At 32.9% G+C, this 9208-nt stretch overlaps 1 pseudogene; it reads left to right on the top strand.

The window, feature by feature from the left end:
- The first annotated feature begins 3275 nt into the window (after positions 1-3275).
- Positions 3276-5389, top strand: LOC145619415 (protein JINGUBANG pseudogene; annotated as a pseudogene).
- Positions 5390-9208: the final 3819 nt, after the last annotated feature.

Genomic DNA, 9208 nt, shown 5'->3' with positions numbered 1-9208 from the left:
AAGAAAAAAAAGAAAAAAGATCCTACTAAGGAAATTATATAAAGTATGATTAAAAAATAGAGGTAAAATACGTGGCAGACCGGCCTCGCAATAAAGAGAAGAGCGAAGTCTTGGAATAGAAGAAAGGATAACGTGGCGGCTGATGATAAATAAATAAGAATTGAATCAATTGATAGATGGTTGTAAATACGTACGTAAATCCTATAACTAGAAGCCATGGACCGTTGACGTTTCACACCCTATTTTTGAGTCAACATTTTCTTATTTCTATAGTGTGAAATATATATATAAATAGAGTTTGTCACTTCGATTTTCAAACATGATTGTTGCATTATGTAATATTGATGTATCCATTATTATTATGCTCGTTTTAGTTAATTGTGAAAAATGAGGAAATTACATTTTAGGAAACCTTTCTCTTTTTAGTTGATTAAAAGAATAACAATAATCATTATTTGGTGTTAATCATATTGCATCATCTAAAATCATAGAATACTAAATATAAACGGCAATGTATAACTAGTAATTCAACACAATTAGTTGCTTGGTTAATCTCATGAAAAATCATAGTAATTGATTAATTGAATAAATATGCTTTATTTAAACTTAATGGAAAAAAGTCTATTTGTTTGAAAATTATTTTACATTGAGTTAATTAATGTTTGCATAATTTACTTTTGATCATCAAAAACTTTGATTAAAGATAAATTTGTTACAATAAGGCTTGGTTTTATTCACAATATTTCCATTTATTTCAGAAAGTATAAATTCAGGTAAGATAACTTTAGAAAAATAAATTTTGTTAAGCGTTATTTAAAAATATAAGTAGACCTTTTTACGGAGTTTATTTTAAATTCATACATTAAGAATAATACAAGCAGAGCCCCGTTCACTTCACCTTAATTTGCTAAACTGAAATTATTTTTATTGAAGTGAAATTATTATATTTTTGCTGAACTTAAATCATTTTTACTGAACTAAAATTAATTTTACAAAACAGAAATTATTTTTGCTGAAGTGAAATTATTTTTACTGATTTTCTATTATAATTTTTCTTTAAGAAAACCGAATTTTATTGAAGTGGAATTTTTTTTACTGAACTGAAATTATTTTTACTTAATATTATTTTTGTAAGGTGAAGAGAAACAGGGCCTAATATATTCGGTAATTTTTCACTTATTATTATTATTGTTGTCATTGTGGTCACTAACTCACTGTACTAGATTAACTTAGTGAGGCGTGACCTAAAAAGTTCTTGGTCTGAAAATGGTTTTATTCTACTACTATTTCACCAAGTTGTTAACCAACTTCTTACACGCAGTCTTTGTGCCCTGAACTTACTAACTTCAGCTTCGATTTTCTCATCGGATGGAAAATTTGCACCCTTAGCCTCCTTTATTTGGTACGTACTACATTTCAGATTATATATTATATTGAGTTATGTGATCCAAAATGTCAACCAATTAGCACATTTTTCTCACTAACCTTTTTTTTTTTTTTAATAATAATTTTGAATATTGGATTGGCTACTTTCCTACTACTACTAATAATTTTAAATATTATCTAATATAGTGAAATTCTAATCTTTTTTCTGATAAAAAACTATGTAAGTATATTAAAATAATAAATCTATTTAAAAAAAAGTATAAGATTCCACATTAGCATCAATAATTATTTTTTATAGCACATGTCAGTATTTGAAAATGAAATATACTTCCTCAGTCCCAAAATTACATTTCTACTTCTAGCATTTATTCTTCACATAATAGAGTGAAGTAAGAATGTAATTTAGGGACGGAGAGAGTACAATATATATATACTAATAAAATTATATAAAGTACTTTTTTTTTAAAAAAAAAAAAAAGAAATTATACTCACAACGTATATCATCATGATTTTTTTTATTTTTTGAAACACGCTAGAAGTACCATTAATTACAACGTATATCATGATTAGATAAGCGATAGGGTAACAAAGAAATTTCTATTTGCCAAAAGTAAAAAACAAGGAGTAAAAAAATAGTAACAGCCTAAACGAAAAGATGGAAAACGCAAAAGAAATTGAATAGTGGGAATGAATATTTAATTTACTCGTAAGCTTCTTGTGTTAGAAAACAAATTAAATATTCACATGCAAAAATTTTAATTCAAAGAGTCAAAATTATGAATAATACTTGTACTAATACTACGTAATAAGCCTGACATCATTTGGAAGTTTTTACAGAGTCTAACTATTAAAAGGAAGTATGATCGTATTACCCTACTAGCTGTCAATTATCGTATTCGTATAATCGTATGCACTAATTGTTTCCCCATTGATCTGAAACATTAAATTCTTGATAACAAATATAAATTCGGTCACTCTAAATAAATTTGCAACCGAATAAATTAAATTAATCACGTCATCATTAGGTTCATTTTGGTCCATTTTTCTTAGAAATCATGTGTAATTAATTAAAATCTTTGATTCATTATTAATCCATAAATAATGTATATTACTCCATCATTATCTAGTAGATCATATTTCTATTTGGAGCTACTATTAGTATATCCACTTTCTAAATAGAATATGTTAGGCTTAAATTACAAGTAATTTGTATATCTAAACGATGACAAATTTAAGAAAAAATTATGTTGTGTGATGATGCATGCATGAACTTTCAAAAACTCACATGAAAGGAACAAAAATTAATTGTGAAATTTTTTAATAATCTCTTATAAATTATGAGTATGAGACATTATTTGAACTTGAAAAATAGCCCGGGAATACAAAGGTGACAAATTATATAATTGCTATTTTTTTGTTGCAATAAAGATAAGTCCTTATTAATTTAATCTACATCTATCTATAACAATACGAGGTTGAAACTACGTGACAATCAAATTTGAAACATAATTAGCTAGGTGAATTTCAAATATTGTTATATTTAATATTTTATTATCATATAGATAAATTTCTAAATTTTTTAAAAGTGAACACAAAATGACTAGCACAAGTAAAAGTCATAATTCCAAGCTTCTAAAAAAGAAAATAAAAAGTCAGAAAATAAAAAAAAAAGTCATAAACAAATAATATAACCGCCAGGTCATACAGCCAAGATTTTCGAAAATACTTCATTTAATAAAAACCATTTAAAAAACAATCACGATTGATAAATATCCCACGTGTCCCCCTATCCCCACCCACCTTGAATCTACCTCTACCCCCACTCTCCTTTCCCTATTTAAACACCATTCTCCTCTTCCTTTTCCCCAATTTAATTCTCTCCATTTTTCAACCTTCTCTTTTTAGCTCATCAACAACAACAACAATCACAAACAACAAACAAACATTCTCTCTTAACCTCAATTTCTTTGTACAATCTCAAATTAAAAAAAAAAAAAATACACACACATACATTATTATAGATTGATTGTACTATTAGTGCAATAATGTCTCCACTAATCGAAACGAGATTAGTTGATCATCATAATAACCAGAGTCACATCAACTCCCCTCGGCGAAGAGTGAATTTCCGACAACTGTTACAACACTCTTCCGAGGAGGAGACGGAGGATAGCCGTCACTCCAACTCGAGTAGCGCAAGGCAAAGTAATGCTTCTGTTGAGACATTCTCAAGCAGTAGTAATAGTCCCAGGTTGAGTAGTTTTAACTACACAGATGAGAATTTCTCAACGACTACAAATTCATCATCATCACCTTATAATAACATCATCATGTCGTCCCCTTCGCCTTTGATTCATCAATCATCTCCTTACTTGAAATCGCCTTGGATAAAACTATCCCCTCTCCAGCCTGCCACACCCAGTCATTCGTCGAGCGACGACACGTATTTTTCCCGAGGGAGGAAGTGTTTGATTGGTTCACTTCTTCGCGAGGAAGGACACGTGTACTCATTAGCCGTGAAGGATGGGATGCTGTATACAGGATCCGAATCAAAGAATATTCGGGTTTGGAAGAATTTCCATGACGCGGGTGGGTTCAAGTCGGGTAGCGGGTTGGTGAAGGCGATCGTCATTTCGAAAGACGAGCAAGTGTTTACCGGACATCAAGATGGGAAGATCCGGATATGGAACCCGAAAGGAAAACGGGTGGGTACGCTTCCGAAAATGGGAGATTTCATCAAAAGCTCAATGAACCCTAAGAATTACGTCGAAGTTAGGAGGCATCATAAAGTGCCTAAGATAAAGCACTTTGACGCGGTTTCTTGCATGAGTTTGAACGAAGAGTTCGGACTTTTGTACTCAGGGTCATGGGATAAGACCATCAAGGTATGGAGAATATCTGACGGAAAATGTCTAGAGTCATTCGAGGCGCATGATGATGCAATCAACTCCATCGTTGTAGGATACGACGGACTAGTCTTTTCAGGGTCCGCGGACGGGACCGTGAAGGTGTGGAGAAGAGAGTTGGATGGGAATAATGTTAGACACATCCATGTTAGGACGTTGTTAAAACAAGAGAATGCTGTTACCGCGTTGGCGGTAGCAGCAGACGAGGAGAGTGGCGGGTGGGTGTTATACGCCGGGTCATCCGACGGGCTAGTGAATTTTTGGGAGAGAGATGAGGAGGAAGGGGTGGTGTATGGAGGGGTGTTGAGAGGGCATAAGTTAGCCGTGTTGTGTTTGGGCACGGCTGGGAGTTTGGTGTTTAGTGGGTCCGCGGATAAGACTATTTGTGTTTGGAAGAGGGAAGGTGATGGGGATCATTCTTGCTTAGCTGTCTTGTCGGGCCATAGCGGGCCCGTCAAGTGTTTAGCCGTCGAGCAAGATAAAGACGACGACGACAACGACAACGGTGGTGGTGATGATCAACGACGGGAGTGGATTGTGTATAGTGGTAGCTTGGATAAGTCAGTCAAGATATGGCGCGTGTCGGAAGACGCGTTCGAGGATGAAACTACGTACTAACTAATGTTATGTTGGAGTTGAACCGTAATTTAATTGATTGCGTGTTTTAAACTTTTTTTACATTGTGTATGTATGTGGTGGTACGTGTTAGAAGTGTGAATTGAACCATTTGGCTAAGGAAGTAGCCTAGCCTAGTCTAGCTTAGCCGCCGTAGCTGCCACCGGGTTTGGTTGTACATAAATTAATGATTGATGACACGTGGAAAAAGTGGAGTTGACGCGCCGCTGCCGCCGGAGGAAAAAGGGTGACAGTGTTGGTACATGGGAATAGAAAGTGACCGGCCACCGACCGACCCCTTTGGAAAATAGAAGTGCGGAGCACGCTGGGAATCCTTGAGAGCCAAAGGAAAAATATATGGTTATTGGTCCCCTGTAGCAACGTTACAAAACTTTGTATTTAATTTTTGATAGAGATTTGGAAAGTTGCAACATTAAATGTATAGTAATAAAAACACACCATATTAAGGATTTCCTGCCGAATCTTTCGATGTTGAGAATCGCTTTCTGAGTGTTACTCTTGCCATAAACGAGAAGAAAAGGCATGTAGTATATGGTGTGCCGTTTATTTTGTGTTTTTGAATTCTAGCTAGTATTATCAATCTATTGTTAGTTTGTAGTCTAATATTCTTTTCTTTGTTAATCAAGATGAATGACTCAACTAGACCTGATCTGTCGACCATTCATTTGTTAGCTTGTATAGGTGCAATTTCATTCTTACGTTACTTTGTTCATTACAAGCACAATATGTAAGCTATTAATTGTATGATATATGTAACATGCAAATTAGAAAGTGTAAAGCAAAATTGGCATATTTAAAAATTTAGTATGAACTGTATTTATGGTTTGATTCTTGGCTATGGTTGAAAGCTAAGATTTGTTAATAGTAAATGACTGTAAAGTGGATTTGGTCAAAAAGGCAGCACCTAATTGTGCAATATCAGAGAGTATTTTATAAGGATATGGTAATAAGTATTGGAAAATTAACAATATCACCTTTTTGCCTACCTTCTTTTGGTTTAAGAGTCGGCGGTTTGTGTTCGCTATATCAGAGACCAAAACATGCGATTACATGAAAACTATAGTGTTAATTTTCAACGGATATAAGCACAACATTATTTAGTCCGTTTATACTCTATTACAAGTAAAATTCGATTTAAGTTTCCTTAAAGCTTGCTTTATATATAGTTTTGAATTTGACTCGAAAATTATACGAGTCAAGTTGAAGTTTCCAATCGAGCTTTACAAGTTCAATTCAAACTTGATTTAAGTTGTTTAGGGCAAGATGTCACATGCTTTCTCTCCAAGGTTTAATTAATGTCTATGAAATTGTCATTTGAATAAGTTGATAAGTTTCAAAATGGCATAATCTAAGCTCATTGGATGGAGTGTATTATGTTTGAGCTCTAGCTTGCTCTAATATGCAACTATATATACTGAATGGTTCGAAAACAAATCCAATATCAGAACATCCGTCTCTAAGCTAAGACTACTGATTAGTTCAATCAATCAACCTTGAAATTGCTCCATAATCCAAATCTATTGTAAGTAATAGGAAATGTAGGAACAAATAAATGTATTTTAGAGAAAATTGGAGTAATGGAAAGAGTAAAGAACTTAGCTTGGCTTAGCCCAAAAATATAATTTACAAAAGCTAGACTAAATAGTGGTTTAACAATTTCAAGTGTTATAACTATGTTTATCGACGTATTCATACTTTTTTTTTTTTTTTTTTATATATTTTAATGTTACGTTGGAGGTTTCTATTAGTTTTTTGGTATAGAAAGAGACACGGATAGCCAGATGATGAGATTTGATACATCGCTTGTTTTGCGTGCCACGTTCTATTAGGGGAAGAGGGGGGAGGGGGGGCTGGTAGGAGCATAACTGCCCTACAACCATATGCATATATGATGGAATCAGTCTAAAACATTTAAAGTACAATAATTCAAGAGTTTCTAATTACTCACAATGACAATCGTTGTAATTTATTTGTAAGTTATTCTACATTTAATTACAATGTTTCAAAAACTCACAAGCACATCCCGATTCTTAAACTTTATTAACCAACTAATCTTTCAAGTTGACATAATATCTTATAGATTTGTATTTGTAAAGTCCAAATTAACAGCACGACGCGAAAATCATCACAACTAAGCTAAGGGTATGTTCTCTTCATCTTATATATTTTCAGTTCTGTTCAGTTCTTAATTTCCTCCTCTCATAAAATATTCAGTTAAGCTCGGTTCAGTAAATCAGAATAGGCCCTAAGCTACATTAAAACTTTTATTTGATTAGATAAACTAATATAATAGCCTCCCAAAATCTTAAAAGTTAGATGCAAATGAAACAATAGTATATAGTAAGAACATATTCATATTATTTCTTTTTAGCCGTTGACATAATAATCAACAACCTAATAAGCATGTTCTCTCAAATAAAATAATACAAACAAAATAAGAATAGCGGAAAACTCACATGCATGATGCATAAATAGATAGATAATTTGATGATGATGCATGTTGTTTTATAAGGTACGTTAATGGTGCGCCCATAAATTAATATATGGTCCCATATTATACAGTATGACTTTTGTAATTTAACAACAACAAAAAAATGATTATGACCGTTAGCAGCTAATGAAGTTCTTGCCATTCAATTCGTTTTATGTTGAGACTTTACAACCACTCAAAACACAAAAACAAAAAAAGTTAACCTATTTTGTGAATAATTTGATGTTATTTGTTCTTTTGTACACGAATAAATATTGTATAACTCTAATCACTTTCGGTACCTTCCTTAGAAACTTAGCCTCTACATCAAGATTTGATTTCTTTGGTTGGTTTTTAAGTCCGTAAAGCGCCTTTTCGGTTTTGTAAAACTCGAAACTTGATTAAGAAAATTTCATTGGAGTGTATGAAAAATGTAGTTTTTTAATGTAAAAATGTGTCTTCTTTTTGCCTACCTTGAGGTTTAATGTTGGCCGTGAATGTAGATCTATGATAGGAGTAGTATAGCATGAAAGTATGAATGAGCTTCAAGCTCAAAAAAGGTTTAGCTTTTTAGCCTTTTTACCATTCTTTAGCTTGCAACATTATATTATTGGTGTGAGATTTGGCTTGATTTGCTGACTTCAAGTATCCTAACAACTTAATGGTCCTAAGTGAGGTATAGTAGACTTCAAGTTCAATGTTCATCACCCCTATCAACGCGATCTATTTCTTATAGTCTTTGTAGACTATACATCACTCCGACTTGTTCTTGACCTATTACTCAACTGACAAATGTCTTTTTAAGCATGTATATTATATGAAAAATAATTAATATATCTTAATGTTTATAAATAAAAAGTTAATATACATTGGTATTTTATATATACGACGAACATATCATAATGCATCAATATTTTATACGAAGTACATACTATGATACTAGCATGATTAGATATACGGATAATGTCATGTGAAACCAGGGAAGCTGGCTTAATGTATGTTGTATAATTGACTTTATGAACCTTTCCTATCAAATAAAGAGGTTTAGTGGTTCTAAATTGCAACTTTGGTAATTTTTGCACCTGGTTTCTATGGTTTATTTATGTGATTTAGATTTACCAAACACATGATAGGATTACAATATACATCAAACCTTAGATTCTTTGTGAAAAGCTCTACAAACTCTAATCCTCTTTTTTATGACGGTGAAAGTATATTACATGCAGTTCTTTCTAATGTAACCTGTGTTTTGGGATGTGATTATCTGTACATACTTTGCTTCTTGTAAGGTGAACAAATCAATAAGAGGAGAATACTTGATGTATAGTCATATAGAGTTCGAATATTACTTTGTTTTTGTGCTTGTGTAATAAAGCAAGTCTAGCACGAGCTTGCTCTCAAATAATTTAATGGTAGATATAGGTAAGGAGAAGGACCTAAGGCGCCTAACAGACTGGGTTCTCAAACAGGTTAACTAGTCTCGAGCTATCAGGCAAGACCCTTTAAGAGTAGGGTAGGGGACGGGTAAGACACAAAGGAGAAGTTGGATACTTGGACATTAGATGCTTCACCCTTTGAACGCTAGTCTTAAGCCTAAGTGAGCATTGAGTCATGATTTAGGTTGGAAATAAATCTTCCCAAATCTAATGTACAAAGTTATTAGCCATATTGGCCAATTACGCAAATGATCTAACTGGGCTTAATGTGCCAATTACTCAAGTTGGAATGGATCCAAATAAATGTGGGCTGGGCTTTAAGGCTGTGATGGTTGATTCTAAGTTACTACTAAAATAAAATCAAATTGACTCAG

Source organism: Chenopodium album, chromosome 27 (assembly GCF_948465745.1).
Source record: "Chenopodium album chromosome 27, dcCheAlbu1.1, whole genome shotgun sequence".
Lineage (NCBI taxonomy): Eukaryota > Viridiplantae > Streptophyta > Magnoliopsida > Caryophyllales > Amaranthaceae > Chenopodium > Chenopodium album.
This window is presented reverse-complemented; position numbering and strand designations above follow the sequence as displayed.